The sequence below is a fragment of the Pongo abelii genome, chromosome 13 (assembly GCF_028885655.2).
Source record: "Pongo abelii isolate AG06213 chromosome 13, NHGRI_mPonAbe1-v2.0_pri, whole genome shotgun sequence".
In the NCBI taxonomy this organism is placed as follows: Eukaryota; Metazoa; Chordata; class Mammalia; order Primates; family Hominidae; genus Pongo; species Pongo abelii.
Window position 1 is genome coordinate 100,640,238 of NC_071998.2, and position 27,781 is coordinate 100,668,018.

Genomic DNA, 27,781 nt, shown 5'->3' on the forward strand with positions numbered 1-27,781 from the left:
CACATTTTTAAATGAAGTCGTTTCACATGTGTTGTGAAATACTGCCTTTCAATCCTTTTTCACTTGACAATATTTAGTGGACATCTTTCTCTGTCAATAAATGTAGATTTAAACCTTAATCATAATTTCTGCTATCTCTTTTGCTCACTTTTGACTTGCTTCTCATTCCTTCTCCAGGGATGGCCTTTCCATTTGACCTCACTCCAAGTGTTAGCTTCCTACTTTGTTTCTTTGTGTCTTCTTGCCCACCACCTCTTCGGTGCCCAAGTCCCTTGCTTTGTCTCCACAGTCATAGCAATTTGGTTCTAAGTAATGCACTTCCTGTCCTATTGCTCATCTGCTTAATGCTTCCTTGTCTTCCTGTGTATTCAGGATGAAGTCCCAGCTTTCCTAGGCTGGCTCTGGTACCTCTCTTGTCAACCCCTCCAGCCTTCTCTCCCATCACCTGCAACCACCTCTCCCTGACCATTGTCCCTGATTTATGGCACAGCAATATTGAACTGCTTCTTTTTCCTACTTCTTGCTTCCCTGCTATTCCTGCTGCCTGCCATTCCTTCATTCCCCAAAGTATCTGGTTGACCTGGCTAACTCTGATTCATCCTCTAAGATTCTACCAGAGGTATCCCTGCCACAGTGTAGCCTGGACCTGCACCTCCTGAGTCCTCCAAAGATACTCTGTTTCTCTTTGTTGTTAGAAGGTTGTATTAGAATTATCTCATGTGTGTCTATCTTCCTTATTGGCTTGTAAGCTCCTTGACTCATTCAACTTTGTCTTCCTAGAGTCTCAAATGCAATTGGTTGAATGAACAAACTTGAGTCTTTGCAGAAGGGGTTCTTTGGTACCAGCGGTCAAACTCTTCTCATACTACCGGCCCTGGTGGTTCAGATCTCTGCCCTGTGGTTTCTACTTAGACTTCTGCTGATTGCCTCTGTCTCCTGCCTACGTGGGCACCTGGATCTTGTACTTAGTTTGGACCTTGGCTTGTGATGCTCAATTTCTGCCTCTTCCTTCGTTCTTGTACTAATCTAGTAATTTAGGTTCATATGTCTAACCCCTCCCTGTAAACCGATGATCACCTGTCATCTGGATCTGCCTGAATTCCAAAGCCCAGGCATCTCCATCCAGTCTACCTTGTCACCTCAAAAAAAAACCCTGTCACCTCCAAATTCCCTAGTTCTAATCTATAGACATTAAACATTATTGTAAATTTTATATGATTATGATAACACCTTGACAAAAACGTCCTTCAAAACTAAACAGCAAACCTGTGCATTTGTGTGGTTATGTGATATTTACAAAATGCTTTCACACAATTTATTTCATCAATTCTCACAACAACTTTGATAATAACTTTGTGAGTTATTATCCCCATTTTAGAGATGAGGAAACTGAGGCTCACTGCAGTTAAATAACTTGCTTGAGGCCTCCTGGTCAGCGAATGACAGAGCATGGACCTTAGTGGAGATCTTTGACTCTAGGGCTTTGAACTCTTTGGAGTTTACCATGACAGTAAAGCATTACACATATTTGATGAAAAACAGATATATCTGATTGTGAAGCTTAAGACATGCTCTCTTTAAATCGATTCTCTGTATTACTGTGAGCACAGCTTTTGTTTGTTTGTTTGTTTTGTTTTGTTTTGAGATGGAGTCTCGCATTATTGCCTGGGCTGGAGTGCAATGGCGTGATCTCGGCTCACTGTAACCTCTGCCTCCTGGGTTCAAGAGATTCTCCTGCCTCAGCCTCCCAAGTAGCTGGGATTACAGATGCCTGTTACCACACCCAGATAATTTTTTGTATTTTTAGTAGAGATGGGGTTTCACTATGTTGGCCAGGCTGGTCTTGAACTCCTGACCTCATGATCGGCCTGCTTCGGCCTCCCAAAGTGCTGGGATTACAGGCATGAGCCACCGCGCCCGGTTGAGCACAGCTTTTTAAAATCCTAAATTCAGGTCAGATTTCCTCCCTGATTACAGCCTTTCAGTGGACCCTAGGCTCTCATCCAGTTACACAAGGTTCTGTTGAACCCAAGACCTCAGTTTTACCACAAATTTTAGCAATGACTACCACTTACCTTTCTTTAAAGGCCAAAAATGGTTCGTGCCTTTGTGCCCCTTTCACCTTATCCCCCGCCCCACAGCCACCAATCTGAGTTTTGCCTGACCAGTGTTTCTTTTCTATCTAGCTCAGGTATCATCTCTATTCTGGAGCCATTTTTAACACAACTTTATCCTCACTCTTCCTAGTAGCTCGTTCATGGTGTAATTGAGTGAGTTGTACACTTTTGTCCCAGCACCTCTAACCCTTTGTGGTATTGTTTTGATGATCTGTCTGCCTCCTTCTGAAGATCTCTGTATCTCTTAAGGTTAAAAATGAGGCCCACGCCTTCTGTGTTTATAGACACAGTATTTAGCACAAGTTCAGCATAGAGTGAGAGATAGTAGATGTTTATTGGATGGACAGACAGGTGGATCATTGGATGGCTAGATGGATAGATGAATGGATGGATGGCTTGGTGAATGGATGATGGGTGGATGGATGAATAGATGGATGCAATAGTGAACTTCAAGCTGTCATTTCAAATCTAGGTATTTGTTCAGTTAGAATGCATTTCCTTTTCTTCCTCTATTTTCTCCAATGACAAAATAATCAAATTTCTTCAAAAGAATATAGGAAATGGGGTTACCTTCTTCTCCGCGTAGAATAATACACTCATTGAGCTATAGAGGAAACATAATTTCACCTGTTTCAGCCCCCAGCCTCTGACCTGTCAATCTTATTCCTAGCTCATATTAATAATATTCCAATTGCTAGAAGGAACTCCTTATATTGAACCCAAGCCTATTGCCCTGACGTTTCCACCTTTGAGTCCAGTTTTTGGCTTTTTGAACCAATAGAGATGACCAATCCCTGTTTCAGAGAGTAGATTTTAACATATGGGATCATGGCTTGCATTACTCAAGGCTCTACTGCAAGTGACAGAAAACCCAGTTCAAACCAGGTAAATAAAAACAGACACTTATTACCTCCTGTAAGCCAATGGCTGAATGGCAAGGACAGTGCCATCTCCACAGTTGACTGGACCCGAGCACTCCATCTCAGCTTGCCTTCTGGATGGGTGTTTGCTCCATTATTTCTAGCTCTTCTGAATGGCTGGGATTATGAGTACCCATTGTCTCCGCAAACAATTTCTTTTTTTTGATATGGAGTCTCACTCTGTTGCCTAGACTGGAGTGCAGTGGCGCAATCTCAGCTCACTGCAATCTCTGCCTACTGGGTTCAAGTGATTCTCCTGCCTCAGCCTCCCAAGTAGCTGGAATTACAGGTGTGCACCACCATGCCTAGCTCATTTTTTTTTTTTTTGAATTTTTACTAGAGATGGGGTTTCACTATATTGGCCAGGCTGGTCTCGAACTCCTGGCCTCAAGTGATCCACCCACCTCAGCCTCCCAAAGTGCTGGGATTATAGGCATGAGCCACCGTGGCCTGCCTTGCAAACATATCTTTTAACTCACAATCCAAAAGGATATAGACAAAAATATCAGGGAAGGGCTTTGATTGGTCTCATTCAGGTCATGTGTCTGTGCCTGTAGCTGGAGGTCAGAGTACTGCAGTTGAGAGCCCCACCAGAATCCCAAGGAATGGGAAGGTGCATGTCCTTTACAAAGCAGGAGAGTCAGTTACCAAAATAAGGACACAAAAGATTCTGGTTAGACCCAAATAGGACATCTTCCGTAGCCAGAATTTCCCTTATCTTCATGCTTTAAGTTTATTAAAACATGGGATTAGAGTGGGGCACAGACATTTACTATCCTAGTTTTTCCTTGGATGTGCTCAAATTTGTCAATATCCCTCTCAAAATGTGACCCTGTACTCTGAACATAATCTGCTGTTCCTCAAGTGGTCTGATATGCGCAGAGCATAACAGACCCATTACTGTCCTTGTTCTCAACGTGGCTATCACAGTGTTAGGCCCAGAGTAGATGTCCAATAAATAGTGAATGAATAAAAGGATAAATGTGATTCTCAGGCCAATCCTGCCTAAACACTTCTCCCAAAGGCAGATAAGGAGGCCCTTGTGAGATCAATAATATACAGCAGAGGAGATGCGACCAGCTAGACTGCGAATGTGGGAGTGCTGTGGGAGTCTGCAGCTGGCATATCTCACTGGGTGTGCCTGGTATGACTGCTTCCAGGGAGTACTCTGCCCTCCTTAAACTTTTGGTTCATTGGAATAAACTGTTCCTCCCTAAAGGCAGCAACACTGGAAGATGAAGATATTTGTGAAACAAAACTCAAAAAATACATATCCTTTTCTTGTCTAGGACTTTGGTTGCAAGTGACAGAAAACCCTAAATGACACTAAACTAAATATGATAGATTATTTATCATTTAAACAAAATTCAGAGGTAAGAAATCAAGGCTGGAATGGTAGCTCCACAATCACTGGGGAGCCAGGCTTGCTCTTTCTTGTTTCTCCCATCTTGTTGGTCCGTCCAAGGTGATGGCATAAGTTCCGACCATCATGCTAACATCCTTTTTAGTAGAAAACTCAGTTCACACCAGATAAATAAAAGGGATAAAAGAAGAAAGGGGGTGAAGACATGTTCCAGTGGTCTTTTAATATTTCCCGACAGCTTCACAACGCTCTCATTTACATTTCATAGCTGAAACTTAGCTTTAGGTAAGAGGAAGGCTGAGGAGTGTGGTTGTTATTCCAAGCAGCTTAGTGCTCTGCTAAAGCTGGAATCTCTATTACTATGCAAGAGACAGGAAGTGGATATTGGCCTAGGCAACTAGGATCTCTGTCAATGAAGCCAGAAAGAAAAAGGCAATTTAAAAGTGTAAAGGCAAAGGTGGGAAAACAGACATATCCTGTTGTGGTCTGTGTTACATTCCTGGTAGGGGTTTTGTGAAAGAAGGCTTCAGTTCATCAGTCATGCTCCTGCCCAAGGCATCGTCTACAAAGTTAACCTGATCAGATCCAGGATATGATCTTGGTTTCCTATAAGCGAGACTCCCCAGCATGGTATGCAAGGCATTCTGTGCCTGTCCCAGTTCTACCTCCCTAGCTTTAGCAATCGCAACTCTCCTGTACTACAGCCACACCCAGCTCCTTGTCATTTCAAAACATGCTCAGGCCAGTTGTTTCTCTGTATATATACAGGCAGTTCCTGGTGCCTGGAATGCACTTTCCTCCCCTATTTGAACCAAAATTCCCCAGCATCGAGTTTGCAATTGAAATTTTTCTTATCAACTTGTAGGGGTTCTTTTTATAGTTAATAGAATAGTTATGAATATAGGCTATCAATGTGTGGCTCTTTAGCAAACGTTTACAAATGCATTTTCTTTCAGTCTGCCTTTCTTCCAAAATATTTTCGTCATCCTGCTGCTCTTCCTACAGGCTCTTGGTCTGCTTTTCAGGCAGGAAAAGGGTCCCTAATGCCTACTCCTTGTGGTTCCAATGGCTTAAAGCATGTACCAACTTCCTAGTTGGTGAGAAAAGGACTAGAGTCACATGGAAAGAAATCCTTGCTTCAGAGGATGTGTCCACTGGAAACCTCCTGTCTGAGTCTGATACAGAAGAGGCAAACCTAGAGGAAAGGAAACGAGAAGATAACCATAAGGATCCCTTGACTGGCTGGTCATTGCAGCCTGCAGCCTGGAATTACCTGCTCAACGCTGGGTTAGGAAGAACTTTGGCATCTTGACTTCCACTTTATCATGGGCCATCTGGCTAGAAAGCAGACAAAAGCAGAGACAGCATCCTTTCTCCACACCTGGACAGCATTGGGGATTGTGGCTGTGAAGGTAGAGGCAACCCAGCTTAAATGCCTTCTACATGGAAGACCAGCAGGCCATGTGCTGGGCAAATCCTTTCAGCAGTTTATTTGTAGAAAGGAACCACATGATAGCTGATCAGAGAATGAGGGTGCTTTTCCAGACATAAGATTTGAGTGTAGAGAGGCCAAAAGGAATCCAAGGCCTTAGGAAAACTTGACCTTTGTCAGCCTCTGCAACCCCAGAAGCTAGTAGAGGTCTTGTTTCCAGGGACAATTAGCCACAGCACAGCATGGGGCCCAGGAGGACACTGATTCCTGAGAAGCATCAGCCATGTCCAGGCTGAGACTGAGACAACCTGCCCCTTGGCTGGGGACCTCACTCATGGCAGTTCTCCTGCTAGATAGCCAGTGTGTGTGCAGGGAGGCCCAAGCCCACACAATCACGTTCTTAGCATGCAAATCTCATTCTTTACTTGTGTGTCAGTGGCAAGGGGTGCAGTCACACTCTTGGAAACTGGAGAGAGCTGGAAGCAAGGAAAGAAAGACAAGTCAGAGTAAGCAGCCCTGAAATGCATGTGGCGCTATTTTAGTGAATGGATTGGGTAGGGAGAGGGCAGTGAGTCGAGGCAGTGGCCCAGTTCCTTGCCCAAGTATATGAACAACAAGCTTCAGACTACAAGGCTGTTCCAGAAAATTTGCCCTAAACGTGGAAATGTTTAAAGTCTGCATGTTCTGACATGGTGGCCACTAGCTACTTATGGCTCTTGAGCACCTGGAACGTAACTATTACAATGAAGAAGTGTATTTTAAATTTTACTAAATGTTAATTAATTTAGACTTCAATATAAATAGCTACTGTAGTGGCTAGGGGCTGCCATACTGGACAGCAAAGTACCAGAGAACAGGGGTCAGGAATTTGGGCTTTACAGTAAGACAGAGAATCTTGCCTTCCTCCCTGGCTAGCCCTGTGAGCTCAGACAAGCCATTAGACCTCTTTGTGCTTTAGTTTTCTCTTATTTAAAACAGGGCTGATGGTACCAGCCTCCTTGCCCTAGTGCCTGCAGGTAGAAATGCCCAACAGAAGATTGGCTTCTATTTGCAGACACCTATTCAAATTCCTATGCACTCAACAACCATCATTTAGACAACTCTGTTCCAGTCCTGAGAATCCCCAACTGTAAGTCAAGGTATAGCTGCCGGGAACTTTCCAGGTTCTATAGGAAGCCCTTGGAGCTGGAGGCAGGAATAAGGAAATGGTTTCTGAGAAACCAGTCTCCTGTTTGGAAGGATCCAGGTTCATGGCTCCTGTATCTCTGATGATGAAAAAGAGGGTCCCAAGGAGCTTTCCCAGGAAGCAACCATCCTAGGATGCTCAGTTCTGGGCAGACTCCTTTCATGAGATTTGTCTCCAAGACCAAGTTGAGTGCTGCGCAAGAGACTTTGAGAAACTCTAATGAGACCTCAGGGGGCAATTGCACTGGGGGAGGTTGCAGAGGGAGGTGTTGGGATCCATGTCCAATGAGTCTTACTTGAAGGAAAGGGGCCATGATACCATAGGTTGGAGACAGGTTCCTGCTTCCCAGGCCCATGGCCTTGTCCATGAGGCAGGAAGGAAAGACTGGCCACAGGCACCCAAGACATCAGTGATGGTACTAGTCCCTGGCTTGTAAAGTGAGCTTCCAGGGCAAAAGGCCTGTGCCCACTGGCTGCCAAGGAGGGGGTGGGTACAGAGGAGCCAAAAGCCTGGGAAGATTGCAAGGTCGAGTCCAATTTCCTGCCTCTCACTGTGAACTGGAAAGCAAACGCCTAGCCTGTCTTATTCAGGAAAGATACAGAGAGAGGACAAGATTTCACAACTCAGTGTTTTCTCAAATTTCTGAACTCTAGCCTCATTGCCTATAGGTGACCTTCAGTGTGTCCCCAGGGGCTGGGAGCTGGGTCCCATGTTAGGCCCCCATGACTGTGGGAGGCGGTGATGTCACTGGCCTCCTGTTTCCATGTCTTCTGTATTCAGCACGCTCTGCGAGTTTGGTGTTCCTGGGAAGCCACTCCTCTCATGGCACTGCCTGGCAGCCTGCCGTCTCCTCTTGCTCTCATTCCAGGGCCACTCTGCTCTGATGCTTATATTCCAATGGGGTCCCCAGCCACATATCATACCTCTCATCTCTCCCCTTTGGTCCTCATTCAGGATAATCTTTCATCTGCTATGTTCTCTGCTAAGAATGTCCTTCTTACCTGAATGCTGTCTCTTTGCTTAAATACATCTCTGTGCTTTTCTGAAAACTTTTCCTACGCTGTGGCCTGAATTCCTCTCCCCTTCCTTGGACTTCTTCAACACTTGTATTTTGACCCTATATCACTCAGTAGGACATTTGGTTCTACATAAGGAAGCACCTCATTTGTCCTGCTGTCATAAAATCCTCCCCATCCGACTGCTTGTCCACATCCCCCACCAAATCCAGCCTCACTGAGGGGTGCTGGGAGCCTGCAGATTAGGTGCAGTCTCTTCTCAGGAAAGAGCTTAAAATGTTTCTTCTATACGCTCATGCAGTGAAGCCTCCAGGGTTGATACCAGGGAGCAAGAAAATCAGAGCACCCTCAGGCGGTTGAGGCAGGAGACTGAGAACCCCCTGTGTCCTACTAGAGCCCCAGTGTGGCCCTCCAGGGCATGGAATCCAGCCGACGCCATCAGGATAAAAGCCCAGACAATGGCAACACCTGGCAAAATCGGAGTCATTGCCTGCATTAGTATACCAAAGACATGGATCAAAAATGGCAGTTTCAGCTGCAACCAAATGACTAGTTTCTTCTTTTCTCTGGCAGCAGTGTACTACCAGGTTCAGCTGTTTCTTGATCCCAATCCTGGGCCTGAAGGGTAAAGCTACGTTGTCAACACAGAGAAGGCTATCTCTCTCTTTTCATTAATAGGAGAGCTTGTGTCTCATTCATTAAAAAGTTGTTCACATATAAGACATAGTATAGCTTAGATCAGAGAAAAGGTTCCCCTCTGCTTTGTAATTGATTATGACAGGGTGAGGGTGGGAATAATAATTAGAATAACATTCAGGCTTGGGTGCAAATTTCTCCCCTATTATTTCCTAGTTGGGCGAGTGATTCCGTGTCTCTGAGCCTCAGTGTCCTCATCTGTAAAATGGGAATAATAATGGTAACTACCTCACAGAGTGTTGTGAGGTTTAAGTGAAATCATGCATTTCAGACTGAGTACAGTTCTTGGGACAGGGTTAAATGCTCAGTAAGTATTAGCTATTATTGATATTATCGGGAGAGCAGTATCAATCATCAGATAAATCTATAGTATTAGAATATAGACACTTACTAGGTTTCAGCAGTAGGTACATGACATGTACTTGGTTAGAAGACTGTGCAGTTTTGGCTTTCTTGTGACCACAGAAGTGAAATGAACCAAGGACACCAGTGGAATCTGACCCAAGGGTCTTGGCTAAGGACAGATGGCCTGAGTGCCCCTTCTGGTTGCCCATTTTTGAGTTGCTTCCTTGTCCTGATGACATCATGCAGAGCAAAGACATGCACAGAGAAGTGAACAACGATCAGAGGCCGAGCACCAGGCGGCTCACAAGCCCCACCTGGAGGAAGGGATTGGGTAGAGTTGGAAGTGGATGGAAGGGGCCAGTGACTGAGATCACCTGGGGAAGAATGTGAGTTCCAGATAAAGGGAAGCCTTGGGCCTGGAGTTTGAAAGCCTCTCGAACATGTACGTGTCTGTACTTTCTCCTCCAGGCATGGCTGGGACCTGCGAAAATCAGCCTCATTCCCCAGTCCCTCCTGCTTGCCTGTGCTCTGGTGGAAAGAACACTCTGGGTTGGGAGAACGTAGCAATTACTGCTCTAGTGGCTCCTGTGAGAGGGCTTAGGTTGCCAGTGACCAGGGCAGTCTGCTGCCTTGTCATGTTCCCTGCCCTTTGCCAGTTCTAAAGAGGGAGAGATAGGAAGCCAACAGGATTATTAATGTGGCCGTTGTTGTTACTGGCACCGTCACCATTCTCAGTTGTAAAGCCGAACAAGGGAATTGGCTAGATCAGAAAACTACCTTCAAGTATTCAGATTCCTCTAATTAGATCAAAGAAGAAAAGAGAAGAAAAAAGACACTAATGAGCAATGAGAGACCAGAATGAACACTGAAGTCCATTTATTCAGAAGTAAAGGTCAGAGAAGGCAATGAGATGTGGTCAAGACAGGAAACTGCCTGGCAGGATACAACACTCCTTATCTTCCCTATCTCCTGCCTCCTGGCCTAAGACCATTGTCGATGGGCTACTGTGTGGTAGAATTGTCTTATGTAATCCTAGGGACAACCTTATGACCTAGGGGTCATTGTACCTATTTTACAGGTAAGGCAAAGGAGGTTCAAAGAGCGTAGGGGATTTGTCCACTTTTATTTAGCTAGTAAGTGAGAGAGTGGAAGTTGAACTCAGGTCTGTTTGCATCCGAAGTTCTCTAACTGGTAATTTGGATTTCACCTCCCATGGCTCCACTTTCCTTCTCAGCAAAATGGGAGAGTGAAACTGATTTTAAGGTCATGTTTCTAACCCCCAATGACTACAAGTGGCCATCAAGTATTGGAAAATGGGAAAGTATGTGAAACAACCATTGTCATGAAGCAGCAGCTCTGTGACTAGGTAGAGTAATCCATGCGAGAGGTCTGTGCCAGAGGCTGGCACTTGGCACCAGCAGCATTAGGAGGGAGGAGGGAAGTTCTTAGGATGTAGGGATTGGGATATGTAAGACCATCTGGGTCCTGAAGGAAGGGCAAGTCTCCTCTGTGCCTCTCTACCTGTTTTTCCAGCCATGAATCTTGGGTTCTCACTCCTACTTCCTCCCTGGGAGAGACTCAGTCCTGTCTAGCTAGCTTTGTGCTACCATACCAGACCCTCAGTTGTTAAAGCTATGTCCTCCTTACCCAGGTATTTCTCTTTCCATCCCTCTTTATCACAGCATCAGCACCAGCACCAGGAGGTTCCTGGAAAAGTGGCTGGAGACATGGTCCCCTTGTCCATGTAGCCAGGCAGGTCTGGCTTCTCTGAGAATTGTTGGAAATGACCCAAGTACGAAAGTGTAAATCAAAGCTCCTCACATGCCTTGAGACCTTCACATTTTCACTGAACTGGCAATATCAGCAGCACTGCTCCATGCCCACTACACTGGTATGACTGTTAGGATTTCAAACTACCATCAAAGCCCCAGCAGGAAGGCTTCTCTGACTTCACTGGTGATGCCAGAATATTCTGTGGTCCAGCTCACACTCATATCCAGCTACTATAAGACCCTCCAAGGACAATTCTTCTTCTTCTTCTTCTTCTTTTTTAATAAAAAACCCCATGGTGCACTTTTGGAAAAAAAAATTTTATTGAGGTATAATTTGCATATTAAAATGCACCCATTTTATGTGCACATTTGATGACTTTTGACATATTTATACACCTTAAATTTTCATGCAATATAATTGTGAAATAATCAGTATATGGAACATTTCTATCATCCTAAAAAGTTCCTTGTGCCCTTATTTAATTTTCCATGCACTTTTGGTCCTAAGCATCCATTGATGTGCTTTCTGTCATAATAGATTTTTCTTTTTTATACTTTCATATCAATGAAGTCATACATTATGTATTTTTTTGTGTCTGGTTCCTTTCAGAGCAGCATAAGAATGTTGAGATTCATTCATGTCATTGCATGTAACATAGGTTGTTTTTATTATTGTGGCATGGCTTATCTTGTGGATAAACTACAATTTGGCCATTTGCTATTAATGGTCATTTGGATTATTTCCAGTATTGGGTTAGTATGAATAAAACCACAATACTATGAATATTTGCATACAAGTCTTTGTGTAGATAAGTTAGCATTTTCTTGGTAAATACTTAGGAGTGGAAATTGCTGTCTTACTGTACATTTATGTTTAACTTTATAAGACATTTGGGTTGTGTCAAATGATTCTTCTGCATGTATTGAAAAAATCATGAGTTATCTTGTTAAGTCTGTTAATATGGTGAAATACAGTAGTTGAATGTCAAATTTAAATATTCAGCCACTTGGTCTGTGATGTATTATCCTTTTTATACATTGCTGGATTTGATTTGTCGAGATTTTACAGATTTTTGCATTTATATCATGAAGGTTATTGATCTCTGCTTTTTATTTCTTGTAATGTATTTTGGTTAGGTGTCAGGGTAATGTTGGTCTCATGAAATGATTCGAAAGTGTTTCCTCCTCCTCTATATTCTATAAGACTTTGTGTAGAATAGGTATTATTTATTCTTTAAATGTTTTATAGAATTTGTCAGTAAAGGTAACGGCATGGAGATTTCTTTGTCAGAAGGTTTTAAATTATAAACTTACATTTTTAAACAGATATTGGGATACTCAGATTTGCCGTCTTCTTCCTGAGTCATTTTTGATAATTTGTTTCTTTTAAGGCATTTGTCTAGTTCATCTAAGTTATTACATTTATAGGCTAAAAATTGTTAATAATATTCTCTTATTATCTTTTTAATCGCTGTAAGCTCGATAGTAGCATCCCTCTTTCATTTCTAATATTGGAAATTTGTGTTTCCTCTTTTCTTTCTGATACTGGTTATATTTTCTCTTTTTAACTTAATCAGTCTAGTGGTGTATCAATTTTATTGATTTTTTTTCTGGGAAATTAGTTTTTGGTTTAATAGATTTTTTTGTTTGACTGTATTCTATTTTATTAATTTCTGCTTTTGTTTTTATTTTCTTCATTCTACTTACATTGCATTTAATTTGTTTTTTTTTTTCCTAGGTTAAGGTGAAAGTGTAGATAATTAATTTAGACCTTTCTTATTTTATAATATAAGGAGATAATGCTTTAAATTTCCTTGTAATCATGGCTTTATTTGTATGTACAAATTTTTATACGTTGTGTTTTAATTTTCATTCAGTTCAAAATATTTTACAATTTTCCAAGTAATTTATCCTTTGACCCATGATTTCATTAGAAATGTGTTAATTTCCAACTATTTGAAGTTTTTTCAGATTTTTTTGTTATTGATTTCTAATTTACTTCCATTGCAATCAGAGAAGAGGCTCTGTAGTATTTAAATCTTCTGACATCTATTGAGACTTACTTTATGATTGAACATGATATATTTTGGTGAATGTACCATGTGCACTTGAAAAGAATGTATGTTCTGCTGTTGTTGGGTTGAGTATTCTATAAATATCAACTAAGTCAAATTGATTGATAGTATTATTTAGTCTCCTATGTTCTACCTAATTTTATGGCCACTTGTTTTAACAATTACTGAGAGAGGAATTTTGACATCTCCAGTTATAGTTGCCAATTTATCTTTTCTTTTTTGTCAGTTTTTGCTTCATGCAACTTAAAGTGCTGTTATTGGGTGTATGCACAATCAGTATTGTTATGTCTTTGTTATAATAAAATGTCCCTCTGTATCTCTTTATCCTGAATGTCACCCTTTCTTATGCTCAATCTTAACATGATATTTTCTTTCTTATGCTCAATGTTAACATGGCATTTTCTCCTTAATTTAAATTTTAACCTACCTGTATCTTTATTTAGGTCTAACATTTTTATCTCATCTGACAATCTCTGTTTTTTTAGACCAAGAATCTTGTAACAGGATTTTTTTCTTTCTTCCTTCCATCATTTTTACTACTGGCATTATACATTTTACTTCTACACATGTAATAAATCCCACAATATATTATATTTTCTTTAAATAGTCAATCGTTTTAATTAAAAATGAAGAAAAATCTAATTTTACTCATATCATTACTATTTCAAGTGTACTTAATTTTATTATGTAGATCTAAGTTTTCATCTGATATTATTTTCCTTCCCCTGGAAGATGTTCCTTTAAAAATATGTCTTGGGCCGGGCACAGTGGCTCACGCCTGTAATCCTAGCACTTTGGGAGGCTGAGGCGGGCAGATCACCTGAGGTCAGGGGTTCAAGATCAGCCTGGCCAACGTGGCGAAACCCCATCCCTACCAAAAATGCAGAAATTAGCCAGGTGTGGTGGTGTGTACCTATAGTCCCAGCTACTCGGGAGGCTGAGGCAGGAGAATCGCTTGAACCCAGGAGGCAGAGGTTACAGTGAACCGAGATGGCTCCACTGCACTCCAGCCTAGGCAACAGAATGAGACTCTGTCTCAAACAAACAAACAAACAAACAAACAAACAAACAAAAAAACATGTGTTGTAGAACAATTTAGCTGGTGATGAATTTCCTTATGTTCTGTTTTTTTTCTAAGGAGGTTTTAATTTGGCCACACTTTTGAAAGGTATTTTTACTGGACATAGGATTCTAGGATTATAGTTGATTTTTCTTTCAGCATTTTAAAGATGGATTCCATTGTTTTCTGGCTGCTTTTATTTCTCATAAAAAGTTAGTGTCATATCTTTGTTCCTGTCTGTGAAATGTGCTTTTTTCTCCTCTAGCTGGTTTAAAGAGGGTTTTGTTGTTATTGTCATTTCTTCTTTATTGCTAGTTTTCAACAATTTGATTATCTATGCCTTGATGTGATTTTCTTTAAGATTTCTCTGTTTGGTGTTTGTTGAGCTTCTTGGGTCTGTGTGTTTATAGTTTTTATCAAATCTGAAGCTATTTGACCATTATTTTCTCAAAGTTTTTTTCTGCTTATCTCTTGCCCTTCTGTCCCCTCCCCCCACCCCATGTGTACTGTTTTCCACCTTTGTAGTTACAACTGGGTAATGCTACGCTTAGTACTCTTAATTTGTTTCTCTTTTTATTGACAAGGGAAGCTGGTCAATTACAAAAGGACCCAAAGCTGGTCCTTTTAGTGACAAAGGAAACTTCCTAGGTTTTGGACCTAGGAAGGGTAATATTAAAAATACTTAACAATCATTACAGTATGGGCAAGGAGCAAAAAGAATGGTCACTAGCCTAAAATAATAGGCAAGACATGGAGCATCATTGCAAAAAACAGTCCTGGACCAGGTTCTAGGAGGAGAGAGGGGTGGAATACACCACCTGTGATCATTCCTCCTTCAACAGCCAGCCAAGAGTTGTCTTCATTTCCATCCTCAGGAGTGGAGGTGGTGGGTGATAGGGCAACAAGTTCACTTGGTAAAGAAGAGCTGGCTGTTATTCTTGATTGGCTGGTGAGCTGGGATTTTTTTTCTTTGGTATGAGATATTGGAGTATGACTTCTATGGTTGCACAGTTATACTTTTTAATATCATTATCAGTTAATAAATTCCAACACATGTATGCTGCATGGACATCCAGAGTTGCTCAGGGGTGTCACAGCTCAGTCACCCATTAATTACTCCCTACCACCTGCCTATAGCCACTTTTCCTTCTCCTCCCTTCCTCCCCTTCACCTCCATGTCATCCCCACTCCCAGATTTGATGACAGTATATCCAGTGATTTTGTGGGATATGGCAGCATACAGACAAAAATCTTATTTTAATTTATATAAATTAACTTTTAAAATAATTTTAAAAATTAGAAGTAACTCTTATTATTTGCAGCTATGTATAATTTGTGAATATCCTTCCTTCCAGAAACAACTTCATTAAAAATTTGACTTCTGTTTTCTTTAGTTTGAAAAAAAATGTTATCTACATAACTCCAGATTGTTGTAAAAGAAAACATTAAACTTTACAAGAATATATAACTCAAAACTGCAAATTCCTATAATCATCAGAGATAATTATACTTACAGTTAGCTTATAATCTTTAATTTTTTAATGCTAATCTTTTTTCTATTGGTTTTTATGAGAAGTAATATATGGTTAGTATAATAAAGTTTATTTATAGTTTTCAGGGTGAAAGTCTTCCAAACTTTCCAGAGCTTTCAATGCCTTCTTTAGAAAAGCCTTTTACTTAACATTTTGCTTTTTTTTTTTCAGAAATAAAACATCATTGTTAACCTTTCAAACTTATAGAAATGTATACCTTAGGAAGCGAGAATTTCTCACAATCACATTCCCCAAAGACAACTGCCTTTTAACCTATACCTTACCCACCAAAGACACACTAAAGAGCTTGACATTCTTCTAACACATCACATGCCTTTGAACTGGGCATATGCTCATGGCATTCCTCCAGTCTGGAATACTCTGCTCAGTGTCGCTCACCTGGTAATTTCCTGCTCATTAAATTGCTCCTGCTCCTGCTCCATCTCAAATGCTACCTCCCCCTTAAACCCTCCTTCAGTTCTTGCAATCACAGTTGGTTGTTTTATTCTTGGTGTACCATTGAACTGTGCACATAACTCTCCTCTGGAGTTCATTGACTCGAAAGGGTAGAATTTGAATATGATCCTTCTGTCCCAAAGTGTACACTTTTTGTGTGTGTACTCTGCTGCTTCCATGGAGCTTTTCTATTAGGATTTAGAATGGTTATCTGTGATTCTTGATTTGCCATACTCTTCTTTTTAAAAATTGGAAGATAATTTACTTGCCATAAAATTATCCTTTTAAAAAGTACACAGTTAATTCTAATTATTATAGGTTTTAAATCCCAATTATCTTTATGGAAAGAATTATACTTATCTTCGTATTTCCAGTTCCTAGGACAGAACTTAATATTCACTAGTAAAGCACTCAATAAATGTTTCCTGAGTGAAAGTCTAAGTGTTTTACTATACACTATTAGCTAGTACTTTGCAAACTTAAAGTGCATACAAATCACCTGGAGAGTGTGATAAAAATGCAGATTCTGACTAGAAGATGGGACCTGAGATCTAAATTTCTAACAGAGAGGAACTAAAGTGGCTGACTAGATAGAGCCAGGAAAAGCATTTCTCACCGAGAGACCAAACCATTAATAAAACTGGCATACTCCAAGCAGATCTTCAGAAGGAAGGCAGTAAGAGTGGATAGAGGGAGGAGGCAGATCTTGGGCTGGATGGGGAGGAAGCTTGGAACCCTGCACAGGGCTGCCGAGCAGCAGGACTCATGCGTGGCCCTTAGCAGCTCCTGGGAAGGGGTGAGTTAAATAGGTGAGGAGTGGCTCACTCTTGCCATAAAATCCTAGAATCCAGAATCCTAGAATCTTAGCTGCAGGAGACCCCACGGCCCTCATGGACATTTGGGCTGACAGGGAGAGCTACTTGGAGAGGTGGCAGGGACAGGACTCTAGCCTGTGCAGAGCCCAGTGGGGTGGTGTGGGTATGGCTGCAGCAAAGCACAGCCAGGGATGCCTATTCCCCAAGGCTTACCATACTCCTTTATGTGGTGTTGGCCTTTGTTGACTATCTGCTGGAAGTGCAGCCTTGGATGCCCAACCAGGGCACTTCCTGTGGGCTGCTGCCATAGCTCCTTCACCAGCAGACCCTGCCTAACCACTGGAGAACTTCGACAGACAGGCCCACTGATGTGTATCCACCTGCAGCCTCCCCCCTACTGCTTTGCCAGTGCACACACTTGCCTGCAGCCTCCCACCTAGTGCATTGCCCATGTGCATCTGTGCACTCATGGACCTTACTACCCTTTTGCCACTGGTGCATGTGCATGAACCCTGCTTCTGCCACCCTACCCCCACTGATGTGCACACATCCTGCTGTCCCACTGTTGCCAGGCAGCATGTGTGTATTTGCCACCAGCCTAGTGAAGTGCTTTTGCCAGCACCTCCTGCATTGGAGGGCTGTTGCCAGTGGACTGGGAACACCTCTGCGTGAGGAGCCAGAGGACAAAGTCATAGGCCTGGTACCAGACCTCCAGGTTTAGAACATGCAACCCCAGAGTGCTGAGCTGAGACTTGCCCTGCTGATATTATACAGAAACAAAGCCAGCAACTGAAGCCAAAATATAGCACAATCAAACTTTCAAGGGCATCAAGGAATGTAAAAGCAAAAAACCCCATCCAAAGGACAGCAACTGCAAAGGTTAAAGAAACATTAACCCATACAGATGAGAAAGAACAACTGCAAAAACTCTGGCAAGTCAAAAAGCCAAGTGTCTCCACTCCAAACAGTCATTCTAGCTCCCCAGCAATGGTTCTTAACCAGGGTGACATGGCTGAAATGACAGATATGTCAATAGAATTCGGGGCCTGGATAGCAATGAAGATCATCAAGATTCAGAAGAAAGTCAAAACCCAATCCAAGTACTCTAATGAATCCAAGAAAACAATACAAGAGCTGAAAGATAAAATAGACATTTTAAGAAAGACCCAAACTGATCTGACAGAGCTGAAAAACTCACTACAAGAATTTCATAATACAATCAGAAATATTAATAGCAGAATAGACCAAGCTGAGAAAAGAATCTCAGAGCTTGAAGACCAGTTCTTTGAATCAACTCAGTCAGATAAAAATAAAGAAAAAAGAATAAAAAAGAATGAGCAAAACCTCTGAGAAATGTGAGATTATATAAAGAGACCAAATCTGTGACTCAACAACATACCTGGAAGAGAGAGAGAGAGAGCAAGCAACTTGGAAAACATATTTTAGGATATTGTCCACAAAAATATCCACAACTTCACTAGACAGGTCAACATTCAAATTCAGAAAATTCAGAGAACCCCTGTGAGATACTATATAAGATGTCCGTCCCCAAGACACATAGTCATCAGATTCTCCAAAGTCAACATGAAAGAAAAAATATAAAAGCAGCTAGAGATGAGGGAAGGTCACCTACAAAGAGAACTCCATCAGGCAAACACCAGACCTTGCAACAGAAACCCTACAAGCCAGAAGAGATTGGGGGCCTATATTCAGCATTCTTAAAGAAAAGAAATTCCAACTGAGAATTTCATATTCAGCTAAACTCAGCTTCATAAGTGAAGGAGAAATAAAATCCTTTTCAGACAAGCAAATGCTAAGGGCTTTTGTTACCACCAGGCCTACCTTATAAGAGGTCCTTAAGGGAGCGCTAAACATGCAAACAAAAGATTTACCAACCACCACAAAAACACATGTAAGTACATAGACCACTGACGCTGTAAAGGAACTACACAATCAAGTCTGCAGAACAACTGGCTAACAACATGATGACAGGACCAAATCTACACATACCAATATTAACCTTGAACATAAGTGGGCTAAACATCCCACTTAAAAGGCACAGAATGGCAAGTTGGATAAAGAAGGAAGACCCAACTGTATGCTGTCTTCAAGAGACCCATCTCACATGCCATGACACCCGCATACTCAAAGTAAGGGGAATGAGAAAAATCTACCAACCAAATGGAAAACAAAAGAGCAGGGATTGCTATTCTAATTTCAGACAAAATGGACTGTAAACCAGTAATGATCAAAAAAGATAATGAAGGGTATTACATAATAATAAATAGTCCAATTCAACAAGAAGGCTTAACTATCCTAAATATATATACACTCAACACTGGAGCACCCAGATACATAAAACAAGTTTGTAGAGACCTATGAAGAAATTTGGATAACCACACAATAATGGAGGAAAACTTCAACTCCCCAATGACAGTATTAGACAGATCATCCGGGCAGAAAACTAACAAAGATATTTAGAACCCTAACTCAACATTTGACTAAATGGACTAACAGACATCTACAGAACACTCCACCCAATGACAACAAAATATACATTCTTCTCATCTGCATATGGCTTATACTCTAAAATTGACCACATGTTAGTTTGGCCATAAAACAAATCTCAACAAATTAAAAAACACCAAAATCATACCAACTACACTCTCGGACCACAGCACAATAAAAATAGAAAATACTAAGCAGATCTCTCAAAACCATAGAATTACATGGAAATTAAACAACATACTCCTGAATGACTTTTGTAAACAATGAAGTCAAGGCAGAAATCAAGAAGTTATTTCAAATGAATGAAAACAAAGATACAACATATCAGAATCCCTGGGACACAGCTAAAGCAGTGTTAAGAGAAAAGTTTATAGTATAAACACCCACATCAAAAAGTTAGAAAGATTCAAATTAACAACTTAACATCACACCTAGAGGAACTAGAAAAACAAAAGCAAACCAACCCCAAAGCTAACAGAACAAAAGAAATAATCACAATCAGAGCTGAACTAAAAAAATTGAGACATGAAAAACCATACAAAAGCTTAATGAAACTAAAAAATTGGTCCTTTGAAAGGATAAATAAGATTGATAGACCATTAGCTAGACAAATAAAGAAAAAAAGGAAGAAGATTCTAATAAACACAATAGGAGTAATGAGGACATTACCACTGACCCCACAGAAATACAAAAAAACCTCAGAGACTATATGATCATCTCTATGCACACAAACTAGAAAACACAGAAGAAATGGATAAATTCCTTGAAACATAAAGCTCCCAAAATGGAAGCAGGTAGGAATGGAAACCCTCAACAAACTGATAATGATTTTCAAAATTCAATCAGTAATAGAAAGCTTACCTACCAGAGAAGGCCCTGGACCAGATGGTTTCACAGTCGAATTCTACCAGATGTAGAAAGAAGGGCTGGTACCAATCCTACTGAAACTATTCCAAAAACGTGAGGAGAAGGGACTCTTCCCTACCTCATTCTATGAAGTCAGCATCATTCTAGTACGAAAACCTGGCAGAAATGCAACAAAAAAAGAATTCAGGCTAGTATCTCTGATAAACATAGATGCAAAATATCCTCAGCAAAATAACAGCAAACCAAATCCAGCAGCACATCAAAAAGCTAATCCACCATGATCAAGTAGGTTTTATTCGTGGGATGCAAGGTTGGTTCATTATATGCAAATCAATAAATGTGATTCATTACATAAACAGAACTATAAACAGAAACTGCATAATCATCTCAATAGATGCAGAAAAGGCTTTTGATAGAATTCAGTGTCCCTTCATGTTAAAAACCCTCAACAAACTAGTCATTGAAAGAACATACCTCAAAATGGTGAGCCATCTATGAGAAACCCACAGCCAACATCATACTCAACAGGCAAAAGCTGGGAGCATTCCTCTTGAGAGCCAGAGAAAGACAAGGATGTCCATTCTAACCACTCCTATTTAACATGGTACTGAAAGTCCTAGCCAGAGCAATCAGATAAGAGACAGAAATAAAGGGCATTTTAGGCCAGGAACGGTGGCTCATGTCTGTAATCCCAGCACTTTGGAAGGCTGAGGTGTGAGGGTGGCTTGAGCCCTGGAAGCAGAGGTTGCAGTGAGGTAAGATCATGCCACTGCACTCCAGCCTGGGTGACAGAGTCAGACCCTGTCCCAAAAACAGACAAACAAAAACAAAAAGAAGGCATCCAAATAGGAAGAGAGGAAGTAAAACTATCTTTGTTTGCAGACTATATGATTTTATACCTAGAAAACCCCATAGTCTGTTCTCAAAAGCTCCTAGAGCTGATAAACAACCTCAACAAAGTTTCAGGATACAAAATCAAGGTATAATAATCAGTAGCATTTCTATATGCCTACAATGTCCAAACTGAGAGCCAAATCAAGAATGCAATTCCATTCACAATAGTCATACACAAAAACAAAGTACCTAGGAATATACCTAATGAGGGAGGAGGTGAAAGATCTCTACAATGAGAATTACAAAATGCTGCTGAAAGAAATCAGAGACGACACAAATAGAAAAACATTTCATGCTCATGGATAGGAAGAATCAATATTGTTAAAATAGCCATACTGCCCAAAGCAAGTTATAGATTCAATGCTATTTCTATTAAACTACCATTGAGATTCTTCCCAAAACTAGAAAAAACTATTTTGAAATTGATATGGAACCAAAAAAGAGCCCAAATAGCTAAGGCAAACATAAACAAAAAGAACAAAGCTGGAGGCATCACACTACCCAACTTTGAACTCTACTACAGGGTTACAGTAACCAAAACAGCACGGTATTGGTACAAAAACAGACAAATAGACCAATGGAACAGAATACAGAACCCAGAAATAAGACTGTACACCTACAACTATCTGATATTCAACGAACCTGACAAAACAAGCAAGGAGGAAAGGAATCCTTATTCATAAATGGTGCTGGGATCACTGGCCAACCATATGTAGAAGGTTGAAACTTGACCTCTTCCTTACAACATATACAAAAATTAATTCAAGATGGATTAAAGACAAATGTAAAACCCAAAACCATAAAAACCCTAGAAGAAAACCTAAGAAATATCATTTTGGACATAGGCCCTGGCAAAGATTTCATGACGGAGATGCCAAAAGCAATCACAACAAAACCAGAAATTGACAAATGGGGTCTAACTGAACTAAAGAGCTCTGCACCCACAAAAACAAACAAAAGCCTATTAACAGGGTAAACAGACAACTTACAGAATAGGAGAAAATATTTGCAAATTATGCATCCGACAAAGTTCTAATGTCCAAAATCTGTAAGGAACTTAAACAAATTAACAAGCAAAAACAAAAAACTCTATTAAAAAATTGTCAAAGAACATGAACAGACACTTCTCAAAAGAAGACATACACATGGCCAACAAGCATATGATAAAATGCTCAACGTCACTAACCATCAGAGAAATGCAAGTCAAAACCACCATGAGATACCATCTCACAGCAGTCAGAATGGCTATTTATTAAAAAGTCAAAAAGTAACAGATGCTGGAGAGGTTGTGGAGAAAAGGGAATGCTTACACATTGCTGGTGGGAGTGTAAATTAGTTCAGTCACTGTGGAAAGCAGTTTGGATATTTCTCAAAGTACTTAGAACTACTATTTGACCCAGCAATCTCATTACTGGGTATATACCCAAAGGAATATAAATCATTCTATCATAAAGACACATACATGCGTATGTATGTTCATTGCAGCAATATTCACAATAGCAAAGACATGTAATCAACCTAAATGCCCATCAATGGTAAACTGAATAAAGAAAATGTTGTACATATACACCATGGAATATGATGCAGCCATAAAAGAGAATGAGATCATGTCCTTTGCAGCAACATGGATGGCCATTACCCTAAGTGAATTAACACAGGAACAGAAAACCAAATGCCACATGTTCTCATTATAAATGGGAGCTAACCATTGAGTACACGTAGACACAAGGAAGGGAACAATAGACATTGGGACCTATTTGAGAATGGAAGGTGGGAGGAGGGTAAGGAATGAAAAACTACCTATCAGATACCATGCTTATTACCTGGGTGATTCAATAATCTCTACCCCAAATCCCTGCAACACACAATTTGCCAATGTAACAAACCTGCACATGTACCCCCTGAACCTAAAATAACCTAAAGTTAAAGAGAGAAAAATAAGTAAATAAGTTTCTAACAATCATTTATGTGATGCCCATACTGCTGAACTAAGGACCAAACTTTGAGTTGCAAGGCTCCGAACCACCTACTCTCTTCAATAAAGGTAGTTACCTTGAGCTCTCACAAGGGGGTGCAATGGGCAAACAATTCTATTGCTATTCATAATACATTGAATAAATTCATGGGATGTGCTTTTTTTCCCTGCAGCTGCTTTGTTAATTATTATTTATTCCATGGAGGAGGCCCAGTAGATGTCTCAGTGTGCTAAAAATAGATTTTCCTTTAAGCCATATTTTCTAAGAATTCACCAAGATTATGTTCACAGAAAAGAAACATTTGATACCTCTGTGATTAGAAGTGTCAAATAAAAATATTACTTAAGTTATTAGATAGGAAAGATCGGAAATATGTGAAAATAATAATAGTAATAATAAAAGCATAATGATAAGAGCAGTCATTTATTCATACCTATTAAATGTGTGGTAGAGGACTAGCTGTTTTACTTAGATGGTTTCATTTAATCCTCACAACAACTTTATAGGATAGGTAATCTTGCCTTCATTTTACAGGTAAGAAAGCTGACGCTTAGAGAAGTTAAATAAAATGCTCAAGTTCTGGAGGTCATAGTGTAAGGGAAGAATTTAAATATGCTTCATCTTTTCCCAAAGTCTACACTGTTTTGTGTTGCTTCCAGGGAATTTTCTGTTGGGATATAGAGAAGTGATATAGAATTATTGATTTGCCATACCATTAAAAAATTGAGATATGATTCACAAACAATAATGTGCAATTTCAACGTTTTCAGAATAACTGCGGGGCTGTGCAACCACCACCGCTATCTAATTGCAGAATATTTAATCATCTCTCTTTTTGAGCTGGGACATCTATCTTCTGCTCTTAGATGTTTGAGTTCCTGGTTCTCAGGCCTTCAGAATTAGGATAATTACACCACTGGCTTTCTCAGTTCTCCAGCTTGCAGACAGCATATTGTGGGATTTCTCAGCCTCCATAATTGCATGAGCCAGTTCACATAATCAATTGCTCTATCTATCTACCTATCTATCTATCTATCTATCTATCTCTATCAATCAATCAATCATCTGTCTTCTGTTAGCTCTGTTTCTCTAGATAGTCCTGACTAATACAATCCCCAGAAGAAATCCCATACTCATTAGCAGCAACTCTCCATTCTCCCTCCTGAAGCCTTTAATAATTACTGATCTACTTTCTATTTTTAAAGATTTCCCCATTCCAGGCATTTCATATAAATGCAGCAATACAATATGTGGCCTTTTTGTGTTTGGCTTGTTTCACTGAGTTCAGTGTTTTCAAAGTTTATCCATGTTGTAGCATGTATCAGTGCTGCACCCCTTTTTGTGTCTGAATAATATTCCATTGTATAGATATACCACATTTTGTTTGTCTCTCTATCAGTTGATGGACATTTGGGTTGTTTCCATTTTTAGCTGCTACGAATGTTCATATGCAAGTTATTGTAAGCATATGTTTTTAGTTCTCTTCAGTATATATTTAATAGTGGAATTGCTCGGTCCTGTGTTTAGCTTTTTGAGGAACTGCCAGACTGTTTTCCACAAAGGCTGCGCCATTCTACATTCCTACCAGTGATGTCTGAGGGTTCCAATTACTCCATATCCTTGCCAACACTTGTTATTGATTAACCATACTCTTTTTGTTTGTTTGAGACAGGGTCTTCCTCTGTCACCCAGGCTGGTATTCAGTGACATGATCATAGCTCACTGCAGCCTGAAACTCCTAGGCTCAAGTATCCTCCTGCCTCAGCTTCCCGAGTACCTGGGACTACAGGCGTGTGCCACTATGCCCAGTTAATTTTTTTATTTGTGTAGAGATGGGGTCTTGCTGTGTTGTCCAGGGTGGTCTCAAACTCTTGGGCTCAAGCAATCCTCCTGCCTCAGCCTTCCAAAGGGCTGGGATTACAGATGTGAGCCACTGTGCCCAGCCTGTCATACCCCGTTGATAATAAATTAATTAAAGAGAAAATCACCAAATTCTTAAAATAAGATGCCCTTTAATTTTTTTTTTTTTTTTCTTTTGAGACAGAGTTTTACTCTGCAGCCCAGGCTGGAGTGCAGTGGTGCAATCTCGGGTCACTGCAACCTTCATCTTCTGGGTTCAAGCAAGTCTCCGGCCTCAGCCTCCCTAGTAGCTGGGATTACAGGCATGCACCACCACGCCCAGCTATTTTTTTGTATTTTTAGTAGAGATAGGGTTTCACCATGTTGGCCAGGCTGATCTTGAACTCCTGACCTCAGGTGATCCACCCTCCTTGGCCTCCCAAAGTGCCGCAATTACAGGCATGAGCCACCATGCCCAGACTAATTTTTTAAAAACAGTGAAGGGACTTCTGCATGCTTCTCTGTCATTGACTGTGTGACCTGTAGCATGATGTGGCCCTTTAGATTTTCAACTGTGTATTTGGGATAATAAAATACAATTTGCCTCCCTGGTGGTCCTGCCATGAAGCTAACACAAAACAGCTAAGGCATGAGAAAGCACTTTCACAAATGAAAGAACTGTGAGTGCCTCTCGTTGCACGGGCCCTTTCCAAGGCCCTGGCCTGGATCTGCTCTGTAACCTTTCTCCCTTTGCAGAGTGGCATGGGCGTGGCCAAGGGCATGTTGAATCAGAGCTAAGTTGAGTTGGCTTCTAAATGATTTGTTTCTAACAAGGTGAGTCCTAGATATCAAATACATCATGGCAGTATTTCCATTTATTCAATAACAAACTGTAATGCACTTAGTACCTGTGCTAAGTACTGGGAATATGATATTGAATAAGATAATTGGACATTTTAACAGTTTTCTTGGGTACCAATGGACAAAGCAGACATAAAATAAGCAAAGAAAGACACAGAAGAGTTAAATAACATTACTAATAAGCCTGAGATAATATATACATTTTTGGGCACACATTGTATATTTATTAAAATCGGCCATGTTCTAGGTCACAGAAAAGGCTCCAATTTATTCCAAAGATTTGGCATCATCATGCAAACTATATTCCGTGGTCATAATGCAATAAAATTAAAAATCAATAACAATAAAAGCTGGTGACAGAGAATATTCCAAAAGAGCTAAAATGTCTTCCGTTTTCTGAAAAACCAACCAGCTAACCAACAAGAACCAAATCAAAACCAAAATTTGTAAAAAGTCCCTTAACTCCTTGGGTTAAAGAGGTTATCTATCACATGTCAAAATGCATGAGGCACAACCAAAGCAGTATTTACAGGGGAAATTAGAGTTTTCAATACACTGATCAGAAGACAGGAAACTATGAAGGAAAATAAGCAACACATTCAACTACAATAATTGGAAGAAGGCAACAAAAGAAACCTTACCAGAATAGGATATAGAATAATACAGCATAATTAATGCTCTGAATTATACACACACAGGATGCTGAAGGAGCCCACTGCAGGGGCAGTTAACCTGGGAGAGGTGACCCATGAGCTGAGTTTGATGAGTTTGATGAATTAGATTAGGATATGGTGGGAAATTTCTGGAAGAAACAAAAACCAAGTGCATGGAGGAGAGAAGCAGCTAGTTGTGCCTAGCTTCAGGGAAGGGTCCCTGTGGATGAGTGGTCAGGGAGAAGGCTGTGGCCATGTCAGAAAGCTTTGTTGTGAAGTGGATGGTGAGGACTAACACATTTTTTTAAAGGATTAAGAAGATCAGCATAAGAAGTAGTTAAGGTGATGAACTCTAGAATTAGATTGTGCTGGTTTCAAATCCCATTCTTCCACATACTAGCTGTATGCCCATGGGCAAGCCATTTAATCTCTCTAAGCTTCAGTTTCCTCATCTGCAATTAGATAATAATAATAGCTACTGGATAAGTTTATTGGGTATGTAAAGCACTTAGCACAGTGCCTGGTATAAAGTGAGGGTTTGTCTGTTGTTCCAGTGTAATTACTCATAGCGCACACTCTTTCACTATCAGAGGTGTCTCAATTTGGCTGATAAATGATATGACCACATCTGGTTGGCACTGTGTGTGATTTTTTTTTTTTTTTTTTTTTTTTTTTTTTAGAAAAGTCATTCTGAATGCATATTGGAGAATGGAGTTAATAAAGGGACACTAGACTGGAGACAGAGAGGTCAGTAGGAAGGGCCTGAACCTGGCTAGTGGAAACTGACTGGAGAGTTTCTGAACAGAATTTTTGTAAAAAAGGCCGGATGCAGTGGCTTACGCCTGTAATCCCAGCACTTTGGGAGGCCGAGGTGGGTGGATGACCTGAAGTCAAGAGTTCGAGACCAGCCTGGCCAACATGACAAAACCCTGTCTGTACTAAAAATACAAAAATTAGCCAGGAATGGTGGCGCATGCCTGTAATCCCAGCTACTTGGGAGGCTGAAGCAGGAGAATTGCCTGAACCCAGGAGGCGGAGGTTGCAGTGAGCCGAGACCATTGCACTCTGGCCTGGGCAATAAGAGCAAAACTCTCTCAAAAAAATTTTTTTTTTTTTTTAAAAGAAGCAGCATTGATACAAGTGGTATCAGCACAATGCTTCTAAATGTATCCCAGTGCTTCCAACTTAGGTGACTGAGGGGATGGTGACAGGGAATTTGCCAAAGTGAAGCCCACAGCACAGATTTGGGATGAAGTCATGTGGGATGGTGAATTTTGGACATGTTGACTTTGATGTTCATGTTTTGCAATGTGAGGAGTTCACTTGAGAATTGGAAAACAGATTCTGACGTTCAGGGAGAGACTGGGTCTGGAGATGGAGATATGGATCTTCCTGTGT

General features: G+C 40.6%; 1 pseudogene; it reads right to left on the minus strand.

Annotated features, from left to right (window-relative positions):
- Nucleotides 1-16,068, minus strand: part of LOC100457362 (Y-box-binding protein 1-like) — a 34,788-nt pseudogene extending 18,720 nt beyond the window's left edge.
- Between the last annotated feature and the right edge of the window lie 11,713 nt (nucleotides 16,069-27,781).